Consider the following 24,210-nt stretch of genomic DNA (forward strand, 5'->3'; position numbering starts at 1 on the left):
GGGCTGTTGTTCGTGAAACTGATGAATATTTTGACCTTTTAATTCCATTTCATCTCTGTATCTGAGACATAAAAGGCATCCCGCAGAGGAGTTCCTGGTGGAGAGAAGAATTGAATACACAGACTCCTACATTCGTGCATTTGAATGTACTGGCTGGCTTTTTCCACACCAGAGACATGCTGTCCTTAAAAATGATGGTGATTCATCTCAATTCAATCCACACATAGACATTTTAAACCTACTCATTTGCCCTGCATCATACAGAAACTTGCAATCACATTATTATTTTTCAAAACACAGAGTGCTCCTTGGTTCTTACTGGCCTCCTGGCTCACCTCCTAGAAATATTATGTTTTCTAATATTATGTGAATAGTGTATTTGGTCCATTTCTCTTTTAAATCCTGAACCTCCAATTACACCAATATAATCTAAATTTAATATATATATATATATATTTATGGACTTTCTTACGCTGACACAGAAAGCATGCCTTGGTCAGTCTTGGATGTAAGAAAGGGTCCTGCCACATGGATGTGGAGCTTGGAAAATAACTTTTATACATCAGAGAGTGTAAGGGCAAATGAGCCACATTGGAATTAAAGTCATCTGTGATTCCAGACAAGAAGGATTTGACCATTATCAGCCTGTGTAATCTCCCAGGGGTATATGTTTAGGACTTAGTCCCTCAGTTATTCCAAGCCTGGAAGATTTTCAATTTTTAAAAAAGTGTTTCTTCTACCCCTTCATATTACCTGAGACTTCTTACAGCCATAAAAAAGCCTATCAGTTCTGGGATAAAATTCCACTGTTTATCCATGAGGCAGGATACTGTGACCCTTGTCATCTCAGCTCTGTGCTGTCAGGAGTACCATGGAGCACAGAGAAGGCTGTGGAAGTTGCCCAAGGTGATGGCCAAGCTCCTTCCATGGCAGTCCTTGCAGGACACTCCCTCTCAGGGCACAAGGCACACCTGGACATGCATGATGAGACTCCACACCAGTGCTGGCAATGTGGTGGAGAGGGATGGCTGCTTGGAGGGTCACTGGGAATGTGGCACTAAGGCCCTCCAGCAAGAGCCAGGCTTTGCCTCTCTCAAAATGAAAATGTTTCATATTAGGCAGAGATGGCATCTTGTTCTCTCTAGAGCTGCCTCCCAAGATTTGCCTTCCTAAAATATAAAGGTTAGTCATATTTTTCAACAAAGAGGACAATTACACCAAAAAGGAAATGCACATGCTGCCAGATGGCTCAAACATTGTGCAAACAAAGAGTAAAGCTTATCAATGCATTATTTATAATCTGCAGACTGTAATGAGAAGTTGCTCAGTCTGGCCAGTGAAAGGCATGGAGAAATTCAGTCAGAGTCCTGAAAAGATGAGTTCAGTTCATGAAGCAGCAAGAGAAGGAAAAGAAGATAGCATGGTGGCTAAGGAAGCTCTAAGGCTGCAAGTTTAGTTATGTGATGGCTGAGAGAGGAAAGGAAGTGCTTTAACCAGTCTTCAGTGCTATTCCAACACAGGTTTTATTTTCTTCCCCAAAACTATATGGACCAAAATGAACTTTCTATTAACTACAATATCTTTCACTCCTTCCATTCTCAGATCCCTGAAGTTCATTGACAGCCATGAATGTCACTTTGATTATACCTCCATTTCTGAGCAATGTCTACCCTTGAATATGTGTGTTCTAGTGACATTTGCTGCTCCACCATGTCCCTGCCCTCCCTGTAGTATCTGGTTTCACATCCTGCACAAGCAGGTCAGGTTCCTTTGTTTTGTTTCCAAGGTGCCTGGTGTTTACCATGTGTGCAAACATTTCCCTTGGCTCTTTGTGATCAGCACTGAATTTGGGCAATGAAAACTCAGTTGACATGGAAAACCATTTAATTTTCAAGTATGAGATGTGATAGATGAGGATAGATAATCCTGCAAGAAAAATAAAAAAGGTGCCAGTTTGTCTTGCTACCATCTTAGGGATAAGTAGTTTATTCACTTACAGCTGGCGGCTGGCAGTCTTGCTTCTGGAATTCACAAATGTACAGAAATCCAATGTATTTACTTCAAGGCTCAGCTGGGAAAGGCTGGGTTGACAAGCACAAAGCCTTATATCTGATTACTCCAGTTTCAGGATTGAAGGCCATGAATGGAATCATTTGGGGAGTTGTATATAAAGAACATGAGTTCCACAAGGAACTGACCTGTGAGTGCAAGCCCATGGTCAGTGTTGTATTTTCACTCTGTTAACAACTTACAAACCTGTCAGAGGTTGAAGTCTGCCAATTTACACTTAGCTAAACAGAAACGGCAGCTTAAGCAGGTCCATTCTGGTCTGTCTTTACAGATAGTGATGAAATAAAACCTTTCCCTCTTTTACTATCACTAGTGAAACTCTATAATCATCTGGCTATCTTCTATGCATGTGTTCATTTTACAGCTGTATGAGCTGTTTTATGAGAGGATTCAGGGACACCCACACATCGATCCAAGCTAGAGAAAGCATGGGACCAAGCAGTGCACATTTTCTTTCCCATGCCTGCCAACAAGCTTCATTTTTGTAAAAGAAAAACCAGCCATAAAGACCAGGAAGCAACAACCTGATCTGCTCAGACTTTCACCCTCTGGACTCCAGCCCAAACTGTGAGACATTCATTACTGAGCTGGGGCAGCTGGCTGGACAAAGCACCTTCCACACTGGAGGGACCTACAATGTTATTTTGTGACAATAAGCAGCAGACCAGGTTTGTCTCTCTCACGGATTTTGAAGCAGACTGCTTTCAAATGGACCCTGCTTTTTTATTAGAAGGAGTGCAGTATGCTTTTTGCTGTAAGTACTCCTTTCTGCATTCCTGTGGTTAGAGGGAACACAGGTAGCAGCTGTTATGTATGGCTGATATGATGTCCTTATTTGTGTAAGGAGCTGAGACTCAGTGAATTTACTTATGGCTTGTTTGAGAATAGGAAAGGTTATTTTAAGTTGTTCCCCTCTTGTAATCAAGCCAGTCACCTTTGACCTCGATTATAACTGGAGCTTGCTGCAAAAGTTAGGATTTGCATACATACATTACTTAAATCTAATCCCAGTGAAAACCTGTCATCTTGGTATGTTACATATGAATTTAAAGACTTAACCAGTTTGCCTCAGACCCACAAGCAAAAAGCTCCCCCCTCTCAGCAGGTTTAACATGTTCTTTACAACCAAGCTATCAAAGGACTCCTCCAGCGAAGCGCACCTGGGCTGGCCCTGGCAGGGGAGCAAGGATGCTCTTCCTGGCTGAGAGGCTGCAAAGGCAGCACTGGGAGCTCTGCAAAGGCTCCCCGATTTCCTCTCAAGAGCCAAGGGCTGCTCCTCAAATCCGGTGTCAGACGCATGCAAAGCCTCATGCAAACAGCACTCAAAGGGCAGTTAAGCACATAACCGAGGGCTGGCTCGCAGAGAGGGCAAGGACAGGCTGGCCTGGTCTCAGCCGCTGCCCAGGGCTGTGGACCCGGCTGGCCACGCTCCCTCTCGGCACAGGCAAAGGCCCAGGAGAGCAGCACCGCTCCGCTCCTGCTGGGGCTGGTGGAACAGCAAAGACACCTGTGCTGGGCTGTGCTGGGAAAACCTGGAAATGTGCACCCTGGGAACTCATACCTGACAGCAAAAACCCTCCAGTCATCCAAAGAGTATTGCTGCATTGCACCGGTAATAATGCAGCAGAGGAAAAAAAACAAAGAGTTGGAAGAGGAAAAAAGCAGTGGCTGGGAACATCTTTCTAACAAAGAAAGACAAGGATAAATGTTTTTTCTACTTATGGCAAGCTTTTCTGTGTAAAATTTAATTTTCAGACTTTAAAAAGTCCCCTTCAAAAGTAAACCTTATCATAAGTGTTAAGATATATATATATATATATATATATAAAATGATAAATATGTAAAGTTTTGGCTTATGCTCCCTGACCTATCCAACTTTCATGACCATCACAACTAACTTTTGCTTCAGAAAGAGAGTAAATAATACAACTGACATTTATTAGGGTGAGCCTGAAAGTGACTTTAATAAAAGTGACTTTGAGATAAGCTTAAGGCATTTGTATAAATGCCAGTGATGCAACTGAATGAAAAAATAAAGCAATTTGGGGTTTTTGCTTATTTTATTCTTCTCCCTGAAAAGAACTTGTATGAATACACATATGTCCTTCCTTCCCTTCTCCTGTCTCCACAGTCTTCTGGTAATCCTGGTGGTCTGCATAAGAAATGGTGATGCCCCTTTCACAAACCCATTTTCCTCTTCTCTCTGTTCCCTCTGATGCCCCTCTGCAGGGTGTTGTACTCACAACTGACATGATTGGGAGTTGTTTAGACACATGACATTTCATAGAATCATTGACTCATAGAATGGCTTGGATTGGAAGTCTCTCCTTAAAGATTATTTAGTTCCAGTTCCCCTGCCATGGAAACCCATGGAGGGTATCCTCCTGCAACACCCCAAAGAGAAAGGCTGTGGAAAAAGGAATCACTCCCATTTCCTCCTCTCACACTTTCCTGCACAGAACCATCATGCAAGAATAGAGAACAAGCCACTAGCACTTCTAGGCATGCACTGGTATAGCTTGTCTGGTGGCTGGCTAATATGCTAGTATCTGCACTTCACTGAGTTCACGTGTGTTCAGTGATTTATGGCAAACTTCTAGTTAAGAGTATAAACACAAGATGACACACCAATGAGTAACAAATCCCACAGTATTCATTTTTTGTCCCTTTATCCCTGAGCCCAAAACAACACTCAGAAAGGCATCTAATTGGGTGGCTTTATTTCACAACTCACAGGAGATGAACAGCCGCTAAACAAAACGTTTGTGTCACTGTTCAGTGACAGCTGTCAGAAACGAAGGGAAAATCCTTGGGACTCTTCCCCTGCAAGTTGCTATTTGTAGCCCACTCTCTGTATGGTCTTGCAAGCCTGTGATTAAATGTTGTGAAAGACAGGCAGCGCTAAGCAACGGAGAGGACAACACACAGGGAGCCAGCCCCCAGGTTGGAACAGACTTTGAGCTGTGAACTCAACATTTCCAGCTTTCGAGGAGCTTTGAATTTTCTCACACAAAGATTAGTAACCAAGCATGCTTCTTAAAATGGCTTCAAGCTAGTAAGGCTGAATCATGAAGATCTTTGATGCCTAAACAGAGCCTTCCTTCCCATCCACAGCTGTGCATGAAAAAGATGATAAATCAAATTAGCTATTGTTTCTCCAACTGTTTGCCCTGACTAAGAGTATGATTTTGGGAAAAAACCCAAACCAAAACAACTCTGGAATTTAACAATTAAACAAAACCAGTCCCATTTTTATATTTGTATACATAAACTGAAAAGAAGAATTCCCTTCCATTTTTTCATTGTTCCCTCCCTACTCCCATAACAATTAATGAATATACATCAACTGGCTGAAGGATCTGTTGTCCAAGATTTTTGATTTTTGGCTTAGTGCTGATATACTTGGCATGAATCACACTAATTTAGAAGTTATTTGGATGCTGTAGCTTGCCATTATTTCATTATTTTTTAAAATGAAATCCCAAAAAATGATTAATGCTCCTAGGAGAGGCTCAGTTGCAAACAGTGGGACTGTGACGTTCTGAAGAAAATAGCTCACAATGCCCTTGCCCAGAAAAAACCATGCAGATTGAAGCTGGACGGTTCTTTCCTCCTTGCCAGATTCCTGGGCTACCACTGAAAGCACAAAGAAGGAAGCATCAGCTTTGTTATTTAAACTAAGTAGCCTCCAAATCGCAGTAAATCACTATTACAACTCCAATGGCTCTCCTGGGAGACAGAAGAAGAGCAGCAAAATCAAAATGCAAAGGTTCCTCAGTGAGGACAAACAGCCAGATAGCCAAAGCCTGCAGAAGACAGGTGCTGATGGGTTCAGCGTTCATCATTTCAGCAACAACCCTCCGCAGAAGCAGAAACTTCTCTGCAGAGGAATCCTCTGAATTGTGAAAGGGTGGAAGACAGTCCCTTCCCCAGGGGGCTGGCTACAGAGCTACAATCCCTCACCTTTCGCCAGGAGGATTTCACGCCTCTCAGGAACCTTAAATACCTCTCCAAGTCCAGTTTTCTTTTGCTGGGATACAAGGAGTCCTTCACTTATAATCTTGGCAGGAAGGCTTGCTTCATTAACAAGTATTTAAAAAGAAGCAACAGATGCCCTCCTCCTTCAGCACGTAACAACAGCAAATAGCATAATCAGGGGCTGATTGCAAGGCTGATTTTCACTCTAATTTAAGACATGGAGCAGGTAATGGCATGTACTGCACAACGGGTGCCATAGCTTGTGTGCTGATCATTCCGTGCCATGAACTCCTGCAAGACCAAATGTTTTCAACAGCATTTCTCATTTCTGAAAGGCTGTGAGTGACAAAATAATGTCCTTATTTTGCCTGCAACAAAATCCACGTTCTGAACACTTAATCCACAGTCCATAGGCTGAGAAGATCAGGAAAGAAAGAGGACTAGTAAAACTTGCAGGGTGCATTGTGAAAATGTCAGCAACCATGCAGGCTGTTCCAATGGCAACAAGCTCAAACAAGGTATTTAAACACAGTGATTTAATCACCCAAATGATAACCCTCATTATACTCTGTAAACTGTGTCACAGGTTAAACTGTGGCAGGAGCAGAAAGGGTATCACAAAAGGAAGATAACCAAAGCTGTCCGTTAAACACTGAGTTCTGAGTGAAGAAATGTGAAAGACAAGAAGCAGTTTCAATGGGAAGTATCTGAGGTTGCTGAATAGAAATTGACAATGAACTAATAAACAAAATAAAACCTGAGCATAAGACATTTCTGGTACCATGAATCAAACAGGGGCAAGGAGGCACAACATTTTTTGAAGCTTGTCAGGCCACACTGAACATCCAGCTCATCCCTGGAGAGCCACCAGCATGCTCAGCACCACCTAGCAGAGGGACCTGCATGAAATCCATGGGATCTGCTGTAAGAAGAAGAAATTCATTGCTTGCAACCTGGCAGAGAAGCTGAGAGATGGTAACTTCACTGTGGAAGTTGAAAGGTATGCAAAAATAAATAAATGCTATTTAGAAAGGAAAACTTTGAGGTCTTGTTATATTAAACAACACAGTGTTTCAATAGTTTGGGGCCCATTACACTGAACTTTAGCTTAATTTCATCTTCTACAACGTCAAATTTTTTGTCCTACCTCTCAAACACCCTTGGGATACAATTCCTGTCTTGTCATCATATTTAAAGGTTACTGTCACTCCATCATCAGGAGCATCCTTGATCACCTGAATATCTACTTCTCCCATGAGCCCATGTTTTCCCTCTTCACTTCTCCCCTTACCACCAGAACAATCTCTTACATCATTCATGAAAGCTACTTCCACTCACCCACCTCAAAGTGTGCTTTCCCCACAAACCACCCAGAATAAACAATCTGAGGAAGGATGGTCATGAAGCAAGATGTGCTTCCACTCCCACAAGAGGAAAAGAGGGTTCACACTGCCCCTCTTCCTGTTTCCTTTTGTTTTGCACATCACATGTCCTTGAAGACCAAGACTATGACTTTCTACACGTAACGCTGCATGGGACCTCTGCCATGACCAGCTTAACTAAGTGCCATTGAATGAAAATAGCAGTACATTGCTAGTAATGAGACTTATGGAAATACTCCCCTTGTGTTTTACAATCACCTTAGTACCTGGATCTAAATTATATTAAAAATTTATATTTTCTTTCACCAGTATTTGTGAAAAGCTTCCAAATTTGGAATCACAAATCACAATGAACATGACATGCATGTATGCTCCTATACATACACATAAAGACACTCAATATTTAGGCTTGCAGATCCTCTTATTAAAAATTAAGACCAGTTTTTAATAAAGATCAGAATTCACCAATATCACGCACCAATTTTAATATTTATTTAGAGCAACTGTGACCTTTCAGAGGCTCACTCAAGAGTTTATTACATTTCCCTAACCTAAATGAAATTGCTTTAATTTTAAGGCTTTATTTTTGCTACAAAGATGAGGAATGGCAGGGTACAATCAACTGTAATATGGCAGAGTACAATAAATATGGTTTAGTGTAGAGGCTGACTGAAGTAACCCACAATACACAGCACTGAATGAAAGCAAGCATTTTCAAATGGAAAGAATAACTAGCAAAGGTCTTCCAGCACGTGAAAGAACCATGGAAGGTGAACTCTGACTATTGAATTTGCCTCTATCCCCTTCCAGAAGCTAAGAAGGGAGAGGAAGGGCAAAAGTTTTTCATCTGAGGATCTGCTGTGGAAGCAGTACGAGAGGATGCACAAGCCATCAGCTTGATGGCTTTATGGACACCCTGGTATCAGCATGTCCCAGGCAGGTTTGTGTCAATATTACCCAATTAGTGTATGCAATGAGGTGTTCCATTCAATGTTTTTTAAAAATTCAATTTGATGTCCTCTTTCTTTCAAAATGCGAGATCCTAGGAGATCTGAGGCAGCCTGGCAGAAAGGCTGCCAGCTTTCTGGCTGTGTTTTGGCAGAGGTTTGCTGACACATTTATGCAAAACCTTTTCGTTTTCCTGCAACATTGCTGGGTGGCTCTAACAAACAAATCCAGCTTCTTGCTTTCCTTGCTACTATCCAGTGATATGCAGATCTCTATGGAAATACAGAGAGAACATACACTCATTTGAGAGCAGAGACTGAGATTCTTTTTTCTGAATATTTTTAAGGAATCTTTTCTGGAAAAAAGGCTTTTGTCCCTGGAGAAGTTTTTTTGTTGTGGAAAGCAGGCTGGCCCTAAGCTCACCTTGACCTCACCTCTGGCTCGTGCTGTCAGTGCAGCAGCTGGAGCCTCCTTCAGCCAGAGGGAACAGTTTCACTCCAGGGCTAGAGAACTCCAAGCATATTCATTTACTGAATATGAATAATCTCCATGTGTTATGCAGCTTGACTATCTAATGTCAGTACTCACTCGGCACAGAAGGTAATAACTTGAAGAGACCCATCCCTGCCAAATCTATCAAAAATTTTCTTCATCCTCCATGTTACAAACTGAATACTGTATTTTAAAAAGCTCATCTGTCTATCAGGATATCTACCACATTCTGTATTCATCCCAATAGCTGCTGAGCAGTTATTTATTTGTAAGCATTTGTCTGTAAAGTGGTAAAAAATATCCATTTAATTTTGACCTTTAAAGAAAGGGGGAAACTCTTAAATGGCAGACTGGATTGCAAAAGGACAGAGAGCCTTCACCCTCTGGACTGCCATCTAAAATGAGTAGCTTGTGGAGGTCTTTAGTGAGCTCAATCAAACCTGCAGCAGACGGCTGTGTGGCCTGCATCAGGCAGATCACTGTGAGGGCTGTGCCAGGGTTGCAGTCCATCTCTCCCTGGCTCCTTCCTGGGGACAGGCTGCTCCAGACTGAGATGAGGCTGTTTGGCTTAGCTGGGCTGCACTTCTGCTGCAAGGGGGTGAGTGGGTTCAGTGGAACCTGGAAGGTATCAGCCTCTGAAAAATTGCAGAGCTACTGCACTTACTTCCCAGGGCTCAGCCTAGGGGTCAGGAAAGATCACAAAGAGAGAATACGTGAAGGGACGTAGTGAGAAGTTATTGCCAGAATTGTTATTGCCTTCTTCCATTTCAAAGCATGAGACTGAATTTCCTCCCTACACCTCTGATATAATTTTTCAGTGTTCAGCACTCTGCAAGGACTGTTAATATATAAACAACTAATTAGATAAGGCTCCATTTATCCGAGAAAGCCACAGCCTTCTGAAGGCAGGCTGACATCAGAACAGAGACCGCATGAGTTGTATAATGCACTCCTGGCTTTTGAAAGAAAGCCAGGCCAAGCCCTGCATCACTTTGTTGACTGAAGGCATACTCTTCCAAAAAAAATCAAAGCTGAAGTTGAATTCCTGAGCCTGTGTTTGAGCTTCAGAAGTGCAGTGTGTGTTCCAAGTATGCTGGAAGTCCGAGGAGTTATGTAGGAGCCAAGGTCTGGCAGCATGGCCAAGATGTCCAGAATGCTCTTCAGTGTTTCAGAGGTATGCAGGAAGCCTTAGCTAAAAATCCTAGCCAAGGCATGGGCAACCATGGTGTTTTTCTTGCCCTCCCTAATACATGAAGGATTTTAGTGTAAACAGTCCTCAGACTTTCTTGTGCCCTTGTTGGCCTGAGAACTGTCCATCTCTGCTGGTGAATCACATCTAGGGTCTGGTCTCTGTTTCAGATTCTGTTATGTTTCAGACTCAGCCCTGGGACCTTAGACACAAAGGGTGGGAAAGAGGAGAGATAGGAAAACATCAGCTAAAGCAAAAAATTAGAAGAAAACTCTGGCAGCTACCAAGCTAGATTTGCCATATATTTCTCTGTCAGAAAAGGGATTAAAAAAAAATAATTAAAATATTAGGCTTGAGAAAGCCTGTCTCCAATTATATGCTCTCTCTGTTGCCAGAAAACATTACAGTGAGCAAGAGGAGAAAATTTCCTACCCCTAAAAAGGTATTTCTTACTGAAAAAAAAATTGCTCTGATAATTTTTGAGGATTGAAGATTGACAAGGAAGCAGGAGAGTCTTTCTCAGATCTTTAAAGACAGATCTATGACACAGGAATGTCTGAAATCAAGGACAATTTCTGTCTCTGTCTCAGCCTCAGCAATGCACATAAATCAAATGGTATTATCTCGAACGATGTCTGCCCAGAGAGGTTTTTAAAAGGATCTGGAGGTGGGAGAGTGTCTCCAGACAATCTACAAAGACCACCTTTCAGGGAAGTTTTGGGAAAGAAGGGATGTGCTTTGGTTTGCAGAAGGCCCCACAGCAGAGAGACATCCTGTGCCTTCAGTACAAAAAAAGCCTATGCTGTCAGAACTTGCCCAAAGCAGCTGCCCAGGATCAGGCCTTATTGGCTGAGAGCTTTATAGATGAGCAGGTGAAAATCTTTCTGCTAACTCTCAATTTATTCTTGTTAAGAAGGTTATCTCTGCTGGATATACTCTGCTGTATAGGCACTGAACATTTACTCAGCTATGATGTCTCCCTGTGCCGAGTATACTGCAGTGGCTCTTGGTGCACTGACTTCTCATATCCCTTGAGTATTTTCTACGCATTTTTTTTTATTTACTTTATAATGCTATGCTACCATAATGAGGATGTTTCCTGTTTTGTATCATTTATCATTGAGACAAAGAGCAAGGAAGTTAAAGGCCAAAGAAATGCAAAACAACTCTGTCATAGCAAAATAAAAATAAATTGTGTCTAGAGCTGGACACAGCTGGACTGCAGATTCTGCGCTGGCAGCTGCCACAGGGGAATCTGTAGGGATCCCATCCATCCCTACAGGTTGAGGTGAAAATACTGAAATATTGTCTGCACCAAGTGGGGGTCCACCCTACAATGATCTGCAAGATGAAGCGTGTGCAATAGTTAAAATGGACCAAGATCTGACAGTATGTTCTTCCTGACACTGCTCAGAAGAGCAGATGAGAATAGCCATTATTTGCAGAAGGTGGGCTGCAGCTGTTGTGCTCCCTTCCCTGCAGAGAGACAGGATGGGGAGTGTATGGCCAACGTGGTGCTAGCTCAGGGCCAGCGCCGGCCCTGATGCAAGAGACAGATGGGCTGGGAGAACGAGCCGTGCCACGGAGCACCAGTCTGGCAGCAGCCACTGGAGCTTGGTGAGTGCAGACAGATATCTTCTGGTGCTCACAGGAAGTGCTGCAATGACTGCCCTGGCAAAAGGCACCCCTCTCCTTAGTGAGACATGAAACTTGGGGCAGACATCAGCACCAGCAGCTGCTGGCAAGTATCCTTTAAGCCATTCTGAAGCTCATTGGGCATGAAGGGGATGGTTTTATCTGTCTTTTCAGCCCTTATCTTATTCATTCAGTCTGCTAGAAAAGTTGACAAGCAGTTCAAATGACCTTGGCAGCTCTGTGGCATTATCGGACTGAGACTGACAGCTGATTTCAAGTGGTCCAAGTAGCTCTATAGTTAAAGAACTTCCAACTCCACCAGTACAAACCCAGCAGATGGAGCCTGGTGTCCCATTGCATGCAAGTCTTACATCCAGCATGTTTGTCCAAACAGTGGACTGTGGACCTGATTTTCTCTGAGCCTGAGAGAATTACAGCCCGTCAGTGGCTGATCTGTTCCCAAGGGAAAGTTTCTTGGGAGATCTCTCACTCAAGGACAACATTTGTAAACCATTTTACTTTCTTAAAACAGTTCTGTATAACTGCAGATAGTGTGTTTTTCTCTTGTGCCACCAATGGGACAAGAAGTGGTGTTCTCTTGACCAATCATGTTAAACCTGTAGTGTAAGAGCCTATAAAAGCTGAAAAGTTCAGAGAATAAAGGGCCCTTTTCCTAGCAACTCGTTCTGGTGCGTGCTGTGAATCCACACTTCTACATTGTGTCCAACAGCAACAGTGGACATGAGTTGCAACCAAAGAAATCCCAACTAGACATTAGGGGAGAAAAATCACCACAGGATGAACATAGACACAGGATGAACTAGACTGGTATCCAGAGGGGCTGTAGAGCCTCCATACTTGAAGATATTCAAAACCCAACCAAACAAATGAGCAATGTGTTCTAAGTTGGACAAGGTCTGAACAGGGGATCAGCACAGATAGCCTCCCAAGGTCCATCCAACATAAATTATTGTAATTCTTCTATAACTTCTTGAAGACCTGTGATAAAATTACCTAGGCCTACAGTAGGCAGCTTGGGGATACTGGGACTTTCCTACAGGAAAGCATCACTTGAGAGTCACAGCACTGGAGAGCACTTATCCAGTCCAAAGGCATGCCAAGAAGGTCCTAGAAAGCTATTTTCTCCTGGAAGGTTGAAAGATTATGTCAGATAGAGTGAAGTTTAGCACTTTTACATGTATCTTTTGCACAGACATGGCTGTTGTCAAAATCTCTCCAGACAGGTTGCCCCCTTGTTGGTCTGTACAATGCAAGGGCAAATCACAGCCTGCAAGATGCACCACGAGCAATGCCAAACCAGCATGGCAAGTATTGTAACAAAGCATATAAAATTATACACAGGGCCCACAGAATCACAGTTACTAAATGCTTTAATTACAAAACACAGCATGAACAGCCCCTAGATGACGAAATCCATTCCAGCAGATCTGTGCCAGAAGGCTGACTGAGACCTTGATCAGAGCTGTTAAAAGCAATTCACAACAGTGATTTATTGCTCACACCACCCTCAAAAGATCCAGCTCAGTTGCTGAAATGATTGCAGTGCTCACAGGCTGAGAGAATTTTCTTTTCTTCTGCAATTAAGGAGTATAAAAATCAAAAGATACTGTGTGCAATTGTCTCATTACTACTGACATTGCATTCATGTTGTATTGGTCTACAGTGTATCCACCTATAAGAAGGCCTAAGTTTGGTTAAAAAAACTTTGTCAGATATATTCTGGCATAAATTTCTATACTTCTATACATTTCAATAAATCAGAGATGGTTATTGTTTTGTTAGTGCTTGTTGTCTAGTATTTTAAACCATTTATTAAAAAATGTAAAGGCAGGTTGCAAAAGTGTAGTTACAAACTGCACAAGTCATAGAAATAATTGTGCTGCATTTTACATATGATAGCAATGAGCAACTAGATATCAGAATGATAGAAAGTTCTTCCAAATTGCTTCTTGCCATTAGAGAATTATGTTCCACATGATTTTTTGTACTAGCCTTACCATCACATACACACAGTATCTTCAAAAAGTGGTTAACATCTTCCATAATGTTGCTTTCCCTTTTCTTATCTTCTCCTAAGAGAGGATTGTATTCACTGCCTACTGCTATGTCCTAATGATCTTTACTTCTGCTGTTGTTTTACATCTTACATTTACATTAGAGAAGCCAAAGTCACTTGAGTGACCTGCAACCAGGACACCCAGCTGGGTTTGGAAGGACTCAGGGAAGTTGAAGGGAAATGCTTGGGCTTGGAGGGGTGCAAGTGGAGCCTGTCCAAGCTCCTGTGCTGTCTGTCACCCTGGGACAGTGAACACTCTGACTCCAGTGCTGGTGGCAGTACTACAGAGATGAAGAAGCAGGTAAGACTAGTTGGATGTTATCTATTTAAAGCTTCACATGAAGCACTTTTGTTTCACATTGAAAACAAGCACATGCTGAGCATGATATCTGTGGAGGAATCTGACTTAACAGACAAATGCTTACAAACTGTTCAATATAAGACACAAGAGTAATGCTTTTATTATTCAGAAACACAGTCCAAACCCTAAACCCTAGGCATTGACTCCTTTGCAGAATGACATGCAAAGCCTCTCAAGTACATATCAATGCAACCTTGAAGGGAAGAAAAATGTAATGAAATGATGTTAGTGGGGGTGTGTGTATGCATGCCACACCAGCCAGTGTGCTAGCACTCTGCATGGCACTTTGAGAACCCAAATTCTTCAAAGCACTGTTGCACCACATTGCAATCTGGATTTTTATTTTAGCAGCCTTCAGGAGCAGCAGAAGGTACTGAGAGAATCTGCAGTACAGTTAAAACTACTCAATATCTATTAGAGTACTTTATTAGAGCCTTCCTTAAGGGAATCTTCTGTTAAGCATTTGAAATATAATGTATTGTCTTAGATAAATATGTAATATGAATTAGAAGTTATTAATGCATCATCAAAAAATCTATTCCAGCAAGAGTGGTTACCTTATTAATTAGAAATAGCAATCCTGAAGATTCTGTTATTTATATGATTTTAATTTAGTTCCAATTCTAAATGAAAGTTTAATTATAGTTGCACCTAATTCGCCCAGAAAATGAAAGGGCCCATTTAACAAAGGACATTCTGCCTTCATTAAATGATTACAAAGGGAACTATGAATTGATGATATTTTACTATATTGTTCCAAATCACAGGGGACTTGCATCAGATATGCTCCGTAACATTTAAGGAAATCCATTCTGGAACTCCAGTAAATGAATCCATAAATTACACTTTAATATCTCAAAGTGCTGCCCTCCTCAGATGGAATTTGTCACTCCCAGGATCAATATGGAGAGGACAAGGTTAGACAAGCTTTATGGAGAGCAATTCATGAGATTGCATCATTGCACATATCAGCATGTCACGTTGCCAATATATTCATATCTATGCAAGCAGAAATCCCATTCTTGGAGCGAAGTCTAGCTATAAAAATTTTCTATAGGTTAACCCTGTTTTACAGAGGAAATGAGGGAAATTTATTTTTTAAAAAAACTTGACAAGTGTGTGGAGAAAAGCCACACCCATAAAAATGATTGAAGCACTTAACACTGTAGATTGGGTGTTGTGGTCTCAGTGCAGAAAAATCAAAATGAGCACCCCTATTTAGCACCAACTTAGTGAACAAATATCTCTCTCTGGAGAATTAGACTAGCAAAATTGCCCTCCAGTAATATCCTGATAACATCAGCAAGTGAACAGCTTATTTAAACCACGCAGAGGGAAAGGATTTGTGCTATCCCTTTGTTTTACTGCCCCAGCAATGAGAGCAGAGTGCTGTCAGGGATTTATTCATCGGGAGTATCAGGTTTGTGATAGGAGCTCTCGTACTGGGACTCGGACTGAGGTGCCTCACTTCAAAGGCATTCTGGGTGGGTAATGCTACAGTAGCTTTGATGAGGACACTGGGACCTGCTGCACTGACACCAAAAGTCAGAGAGCTGAGAGCAAGGGAGACTGAATAGAAACATAAGAGTAATCCTATGCTGCAGCTGGGACGTGCCAGTACATATCCATGTGTCTGGCCTTGAAAAGGAAGACCACCATTTTATTTTCCACCTACAAGTAGAGAGAGTATCCAGGTATGGAGAGGAAAAAAGAGAAAAATCCTTGTTTCCTCTATTATAATTTTGTAGTGGAGTTCTCTCTGTTAGTGAGACCCATGGTGCAGCAGTAATCTGTGGCTGCTGGGAATCCTTTGCTTGCACTGCAAGCATTTGTGGATTTTTACTGTGGACTGGACATAGTCCGTGTCCTCCAGGATTCCCTGCACATGGGTTGAGGGGTTCTGGTTGGAGGACACCTGCCTCACACTGACCACAGGAGCATCTTTCTGCCTGCCATTTCTCACTCTAAAGGGTCTCACACTGAAGCCAGCCCATTTCCTCCTACAACTCACGCTCCTGGCTTATTTCTGCTTGTTTTGGTTTGAGTTATTTACAAGCAATGGTTCAGTGCCTGCTTGCCTGAGGGCTCCCTGGCCAAGCTGAGGAGCAGGAGAGCAGTGTACAATGTGGTCAGTCCTACAGAATGACCCCTGCCCCCTCCAACGCAGACTCCTGCCACCACCCTATGTTCCACCAGGACTGCACTAACCCTCATCCCTTGCTCCTCAAAGGGAGTGAGTTAATGGGGCAGACAGCAACAGACACCATTGGGCATCACAGGAGATGGGCAAAAGCTGGCAGTGTGCTCCCTCGTGGTATAAGGGCTGAAAGTTTCTATTCTTTGTCTGCATATACATCTGCAAAATTTTCAAGCAATGCTGGGTTAATTGCACAAAAAGCCTTGAGAAAAGCTCACTGGGTTCCCAGCAAGCGACTTCGTGTATGCACTCTGCTTCTCACACTCTGCTATTTGCTGGGTCAAGAAAACCTGCTCCTCTTCATCAGCAGCTGACATCCCTTGCACAGGCCTCAGCTGCTCCTTGCTTCCTGAAAAATGGTGCAGCAGCTTTTCCTCCTTCTTTGTTTTCCAGGCTATATTGCCAGGGAAGTGATGCTCACTTTACCTAGGGGATTAAATGGAATGATCTTGAAGAATTCAGAGTAACAAATGGTGGCTTGGTTGCTTCCGCTGTAGAAACAGCCTGGACACCAGCTTTTAGCCACAGGCTGGTCCTATTATGTACCACAGGCATTTATTTGTCATGTCATTGCTTCTCATCTGGTTCTGGCAATTGCATATAACTGACAGGAGAGGCAGGCTTTTTTGTCTTAGGAAGAGGAAAAAATCCCTACAGAGTCCCTTGTGGTTTTCCAGCCTCTTTTAATGCTACCTGCACCCAGCACAAATCCAGTAATGAGACAGAGCGTTAATCCTGCGATCAGCACAATTCACCATAGTATTCTTCTGTTTATTTTTGGAAACTGGTACATTATCACATGCACATCCTTTTTCCCTAAATCTCTGCACATAAAAGAGAGAACCACATTTTAATTTATCAGATCAGAAAAGAGAAATGTCTCCCTGTGAAAAGGTGCAAGCACACAAGGGGAAAAAGAGAAAGCAGCAAACTCCCTGCCTTTGACAAAGTTAGCATACAAAAAATGTAACATTTTAAGTGGTTTACTTTCTGATTGTCCTCCTCCACTTTGCTGAAAGGAGATTTTCTCAGAGTTACTCAGCTAAATAATTGAAGTAGTTAAAGTACCTCTCCTTTTACTCTCATAGTTGCAGTCAACATGTGATTATAAAGGAAAATAAAAGTATTTTGGGTTTTTTATTTTTTGGGTCTGGATAGGAGAGAAACCTTTCATCTAAGACAATATTAAAGTTTCCAGAAAAGAAAATTTCACAGATTTAGGGAACAAAAGAATTACAGTGTGGAAAACATTTTATATCTTGCAGACAGCAGTTCTCAGACAATGAAAAAATATAAATCCAAAATAGCACAAAATATGGGTTGCAACAAAGCAGATTGGCCTGGAGAAGCTATTCTGACGACTGTGAAGTATACATGCTCAAACTTGGGGGCAGGCAAGACCTCTGAAAGTCAGCCTCTGGGAGGCTAAATTTGGATACACAAAATTAGAGACCATTTTTGAAAATATAAGACTGGGTGGAAAATTTGGTACTGTACATAAGCAACATGCCATTTTCACAGTCTTACAACAACTCATTCCTAAGCCTATGTTTATTCAAATACCAAGTTTGGCCTGGATGAAGTTATTTGACTATCCAGAGTTCACAAAGTAAGGCAAACATAAAACCCAAACACAAACAGTTGCAGAATTGTAGTCTGGTATGTGGAAAAAATAGTCACCTTGTGCTTCAGCAAGAAACGCTTTTAAAAGCAGACCTAGAGAAACAGACATTAAATTTGAGGCACCACAGTTTTTCCTTTGGGAACTCTGAGCTGCATGGGGCATGATGGCTTTCCTCCTCCTGGAAAACCAGCCTCCAAGATGCTGCTGCAGAGTGGCACCAGGTGATTCAGGGTTAGGTGGCCCAGCCAGCAGGGAATGGTTTTAGTCACCCCATGGGTTAGTTCCTGGCACCTGTGGGAGCCAGAATGATATCCCATATCAGCACTTCTGTCCTTCCTGCACAGACAGACATGTGTCCTCCACTCAGGCACATGAAATATTCTGGGGAGATGAATGGGCACTGTGGGCAAGTGACTGAGCTGATTACTAAGAAGACATTCTTCTGCTATGATTATATAATATATACACTCTACAAAAGTATGGACCTGTGAGCACTCACTGTCCTTTGCTGTTACCCAGTGTCTCTCTGGCACTGTTATCCAGCACCAGTTTCAGTTATTTTTTTAATTTCCTGTGTCTCTCTTAATTTGGTTCCAGGTAGTGGGAACAATGTTGTATTCTCCATTTACATTTAATTTGCCTGTATTTCCGCCCTGCATAGTTTGTACAAAAACAATCTGTCAATTTCCCCCTCGGAGAGTTAACACTCAGGCTGTCTTCAATTTCTTTTGACCCCTACTATAAAATTCATTTTGATGAATTATTTATCTCTGCAACTCCCCAAAGAATTATCATTTGTGTCTTCTATAGTTTCTGCCTGCCACTGGCTATTACTGCATTACATCAGCTGGACAGCAGCTGTCAGTAACCAAACCATGTTCCTCCTCCACCCTGGCTTTTTGCGTCACCCAGTGCACACAAACCCGCTGGGGCTCCTAGAGCAGCTTGCTTTACAAGCCTGGCCCTTGCCCATTTTGAAGGCTAACGTCAAGTTGATTTTTTTTTCCCTAATAACCTTGGTATGAAAGGCAGCAAAAAAAGAAAAAAAAAAGAAAAAATATATGAAGTGGACAAATAATACAAAAACCAAAATCTATTTTAGCCTTGGACCAGAATTTAGTTGCACCTGGCTATGCTCATTGTCAAGTAGAAACACCTTTATTCTCCTAAACTGATTTCATCTAAACAGTGTCTTTGGGAAGCAAACACATCTGCAAGCCCCCTAAGCCCTCCTTGAAATATAAAGCAAACCCTTGGGTGTGAATATTGACTTATTCAGCAGTGGGCCTTGGTTGTCATCTCCTCTGTCATTCATGAAGCCAGACCATAATATTGTAATGTTTTCCTGTCACCACACAAAGGGAATTCTTTTGGGCTTAAGGTCCTTATTGTGACATCTCAGAGCAATTAGAAGCTTTACAGAAGCCCTTTGAACATGATTGCTAATCCACCCTGGCAATAAGAAATGTTTATGTGCATTAAGCTAAACAAACAATAAAATCTTAGTAGGATTTGAGTTTTAGTCAGATAAAAACCTCTCTGTACAGAAAATCCAAATGTAGATATGCTTCATTTGTTTAACTGATTTTTTCCAGCAAATTTTCTCTGTGTCTGGAAATGAAAGCTCTATGCAAAATTTTTGCAGTGTTTTTAGTTTCATGTTTAAACTGACTTCCTCTGACTTCTTTCACTTTTAATCTGTTTTCGTCTTTCACTTTTAATCTGTTTTCTTCATTTTCCAGGCTCTCTGTGGCAAAAAAAAAAACCACCAAAAAACAAGTGCTGAAGAGGAATGAAAAAATTCTAAAGTGCAGGAATAAAATCAAAAGAAAACCTAAGATTTAAAAAATCCTGCTTTTGATAATGTTTCAAAATAAATATTCAAAATGTGCTTAATTTTTTTTTCCCCAACTTTAGTTCCATCATCCATAATACTGTCTTGTGCTTCCATTCACTTCATTCTCTTAGTTTGTCCAGGAAACTTTGTATGGAAGGAAAGAGCAGGAAAAAAATCCCAAGCAGAAGTCTTTCTTTGCAAGAAAACTCCATTCTTATTTTACTGTTAAACAGTATAAAAAGGACAGGCAGTGAACACCTACACTGAAACTTCCTCCTTGTCATCAATGTGTCTTTGCTTGTTTTAGAGAAATCCCTACCTTTGGGATGGACACAGAACAGCACAGGCAGCACTAAGGGTCAATACCATCTAAACATAACAAGCCTTCAAATCTTTTCTCAAACTGATTTGTGAATCCTTCTCAAGCCTGCAACTTGGCATATCCAGCCCATCCCACCAGCTGTAAGCCTTTCATGAGTGACATAGGAGTGGGAATTGGCAGAGGCAGGGCCAGCCCATATGTGGTTTTCTCATGACCCATGATAGGAGCATGCATTGCAAAGTTCAGCCTCATTATCAGTTCCTCACAGGCACTAAACTCACCCCAGCAATTTTAAATATTTCCTGCTTTCCATGGCTGCTTTATTCTTATCATCTTCCTTCTTTATCTCTTTTTAGAGTAGAAGAGTGTACCTGAGCCCTCAGCATAAGACATTTCAATGCAAGATAGCCAGGTATGGCTCAGCAAGCCCCACCACTCCTGACTTGATGTCTCTCCATGAGGCAACTCTAAATTAAATGTCTAGAAAACCAGAATTTTTTATGTCAAATAATACTATTTCATATCCTCTGGTAGCACTGAAGACTCTAAATGCTCTGAAAACCTTAGCACTATTGCTACATGCCCTGTAAATTCAGTAGTGTATGACTTACCCCTGCTTTCTTTTTGTAACACCTTTTAAGTTGATTGGAATTTTTCTCTGGATTTGGGTTTTACAACATACTTCTTCCTGAAACTACAAACTTATTTCAGTAAAAGTTAAAATAATTTAACTTGCAATAACAATTCTAGGAGAGAGGATTTGAGGAAAAACACCAGTTGAAGTCATGAGACTTGGCAACATAAGTTGTTTTTTTCTGGTGTAATGGCAACACCTTGATGCAGCAATGTTGATTAGAGCCAACTGCATCACATCTGAAACGCAACTCTGAAAAATGAATGCTGAATATGATTATTTTTTCCTTACAGTCACATAATTTCTAATGTTTTAGTTCTGGCTGCTCCAATTACATATACTCATGAGAATCACGAGGTTTCATTTCTCACAATAAGGCAATGGAATTCTAATCGAACAAAGCCAAGTAGGTGCATACCAGCCAAGAGAAATTTTACTGTAACATGCATCTCATCATCTGTGCATAGCACAAAGAAGGAGAGGCAGGGGAGCAGCCAAATAACTGAAGAATGGCCTGAATGGAGCTGCTGGCATGACACAGAGAAGAAAAATCCTGGGATGCTCTGGGTGAAGTACGGCAGTGGGCAGGGAGGGGTGTTTTTCATACTGCACATAGCCCTGGTGGGACTACTAGCAGGATGCCAACCACAGCTCCAAGAAAGATGAACTGAAGCTAGAACAGGTGCAGACATCTAGTAGGACAAGCATGGGGAGTTAGTTTTACCGATGAGACAAATATAGCTTAATAGCACTAGCCTAGCAAAGGAAAGGTTGAGGGGGGTATGATTGCACTTTATAAATATAATGTCCAAATAACAGCATGGCAGAAGAATCATTCAAGCCATAAGACAATACTTGCACAAGAACAAATAGCATGAAAAAAAAATCATCAACTATTTTAAGCTAAAAGCACATTTCTAACCATCAGAGAAGCAGTGTTTCATAGCAGTCTTTCAACAGAAACAGTAGGCATTAGCAAGCTAACTACTTCTGTAGTAAACAGGACATTTAGATAAGTGATTTTATTAAATTATATCTGCAGTGACAGTGAATGCCCTTGAGGACCTATGCTCCCAGAAAAGTTCTGCTTGTCTTGGCTAGAAGATAGAAAAGAAATTTACAAATATGAAACTCTGAAAGCTGAGATCCATGGGGGAAATGAAATAGTACTCCACAGGTAACTTCTATTTTTAATCTCCTGAGCTTATGTGGCTTGTATCTGGGGTTTTTTTTATACATAGGACACTCATGGCTCAAGCAGGTGATTGCGTTTTGATACCAAAGTCCAATGCAAGAGAGAGCTGGATAGAACCACCAAGAGGAAGAAGTGATCCCTTGTTTATTACCTACTGCACGTTTTTGCAACCACCATGCTCCTTGTCTCTCCAACCTGCCCATCTACAGACAGGGTGACTCACAAGGATTTCCTCAGCTTTGTCCAAAAGGGGAATTTGTCTGCCCAGCAGACACCTCACAGATCCACCTCAACCAAGGCCCACCTCAGCAGACACAGATCCACCTCAACCAAGGGAAAAGCCAAACACTGGGAACAGGACTCCTACATTGATCCTCTGCTGCAGCTGAGATGGATTGTGTGCCCAACACCTTCCTGGCCAGAATATTCCAGGTGCCTGATAATGCCATAATTTCACCAGAGGAGAAAAAAAACCCTATTTGTATCTCCTCGAAGGCACATAGCAGCCATTTTTTTTCTGTTTCTAATCTTGCCCAAGTGAGCCCACTCCAGAACCACCTTTTTGGCAATCAGATCAAGTGTCTTTACCAGGCGAGGAAAGGCTTCTGCTTTGCATCCTTCAAAGGGAGAGGCACACTTACCTTCAGCTTCTTTTCCCACAGAGTTCATTCAGGGGCTCTAACAAGGCTGCCAGTACCATACTCCCACGTAATAGACCATTAATAACTGCATGGGTAAGTATTCTGCTAATGGGCTTTGGAGCAAAAACCTGTGACTCCTGTAGTCATTGGCCATAATTTGTCTGAGTCACTATGAGGAAGAAGGAAATTTGGGATTGCAAGGTATTTGCTTCAAGAAGATACCAGTGTGCTTTTCTGTCAGCTCTGCTGGCATTGATTTGCTGCAGGCAATTCCAATCAACATATGAAGAGCGCTGGCAGGAGCTACCTCCTAATTATAAATCGTTTAGTCAATCAAAACATAGCTCCTAAGCTACGTAAAGATCTTATTTCTTCTCAAGAGCCTTATATGGACAAAACATGGAAATGCTGTAGCAGGAGGAGGGAAAAAGCTTTATTTAAAAGTGACAAAAACGAAAGCTTCAGGATCCTGTTTGTGGTGTAACTTAAAGTAACTTAGGTACTTGTCAAAGCTAATTAAGACAGGCCATCTGCAAACGCTTGTGATTCGAAACATTCCCCCGTGCCAATGGAACAGTGTGTTACAGCTTCCTCACATCCCACCCTGACAGGTGCTAAGCTGCTCTGCCTGATGCTACCAGTCCCAGGGTAAGGACAACTTTCTTCCTCCTGCAGCATGAGAGCACTCACCTAAGCACCACACCTTGGCTATGCTATGCACCAAAGGACAGGGAAAATGTCCCTGCCTCCACACACAGTTAGGGACAGGAGCAGCCCAGGGGGAGCAGGGCCAGTGCCACCCCTCCTCAGGTGCACAGCTGGGCACACCCTGCCGGGTGCCCTAAGGCAGCAACTTCACCTGGGAAGCACCAGACCAGCTGTTCACTGCCTTTGGCAAGAAATTTGCAGACAGAGCTGTAGGCAGTGATGGGCTAGCTCAGGAGGAATGAGACCTGCTGCTCCACCCCAACAGGGCACAGAGATGGGTGCTGGCAGGACTGGGAGGTGTCTGTGGAGGAGCAGGTCCAGTGGGAAAGTACAGTTCACAGGACTGACATCCAGGCAAGGAGCAGGGCGGTCTCCCATGCAGTGTGCACAGCCCTTGAGACACAATTGTTTGGTTTGTCTTTAGCAATGCTTCTCAGTGGTTTTGTCCATGAAGTGTTCTTTGTACCTGAAGGAAGCCAGAAGTGCTGGAGGAGCGCCAGTCTCCCAGGGCAGCCAAAAGCAATGCCATCTGTGAGCAGCATACACAGGGCCATCAGTCAAGGGTTGTCTTGGGCAAAGCACTCTCCACGCAGACCTTTGGAAAAGCCTTTCAAATCTTAAAGGCCATTTTATACGTGTCACAGTTGGATAAGACAAGTACTAGGATGCTCAGAAACCCATTTTTAATTCCAGCTATGGACCTTACAAACTCTGACTCAGGATTTCTTTCTCAGCTGAAGTTTACCAACCCAACTCTAAGCACATTTGACTCAGGCTTTAACCACAAAGGAGTTATTTCAGTTGCCAAGCAGGGTAAGCTATAAAACAGCTCTCTCACTGATGAAGGTCCACTTCAGAAAATGTGACAGGACCACCTGTCATGGGGATGACACCTGACTGCTGCTCACTGAGCAGCCTCT

Source organism: Poecile atricapillus, chromosome W (assembly GCF_030490865.1).
Source record: "Poecile atricapillus isolate bPoeAtr1 chromosome W, bPoeAtr1.hap1, whole genome shotgun sequence".
Taxonomy (NCBI): domain Eukaryota; kingdom Metazoa; phylum Chordata; class Aves; order Passeriformes; family Paridae; genus Poecile; species Poecile atricapillus.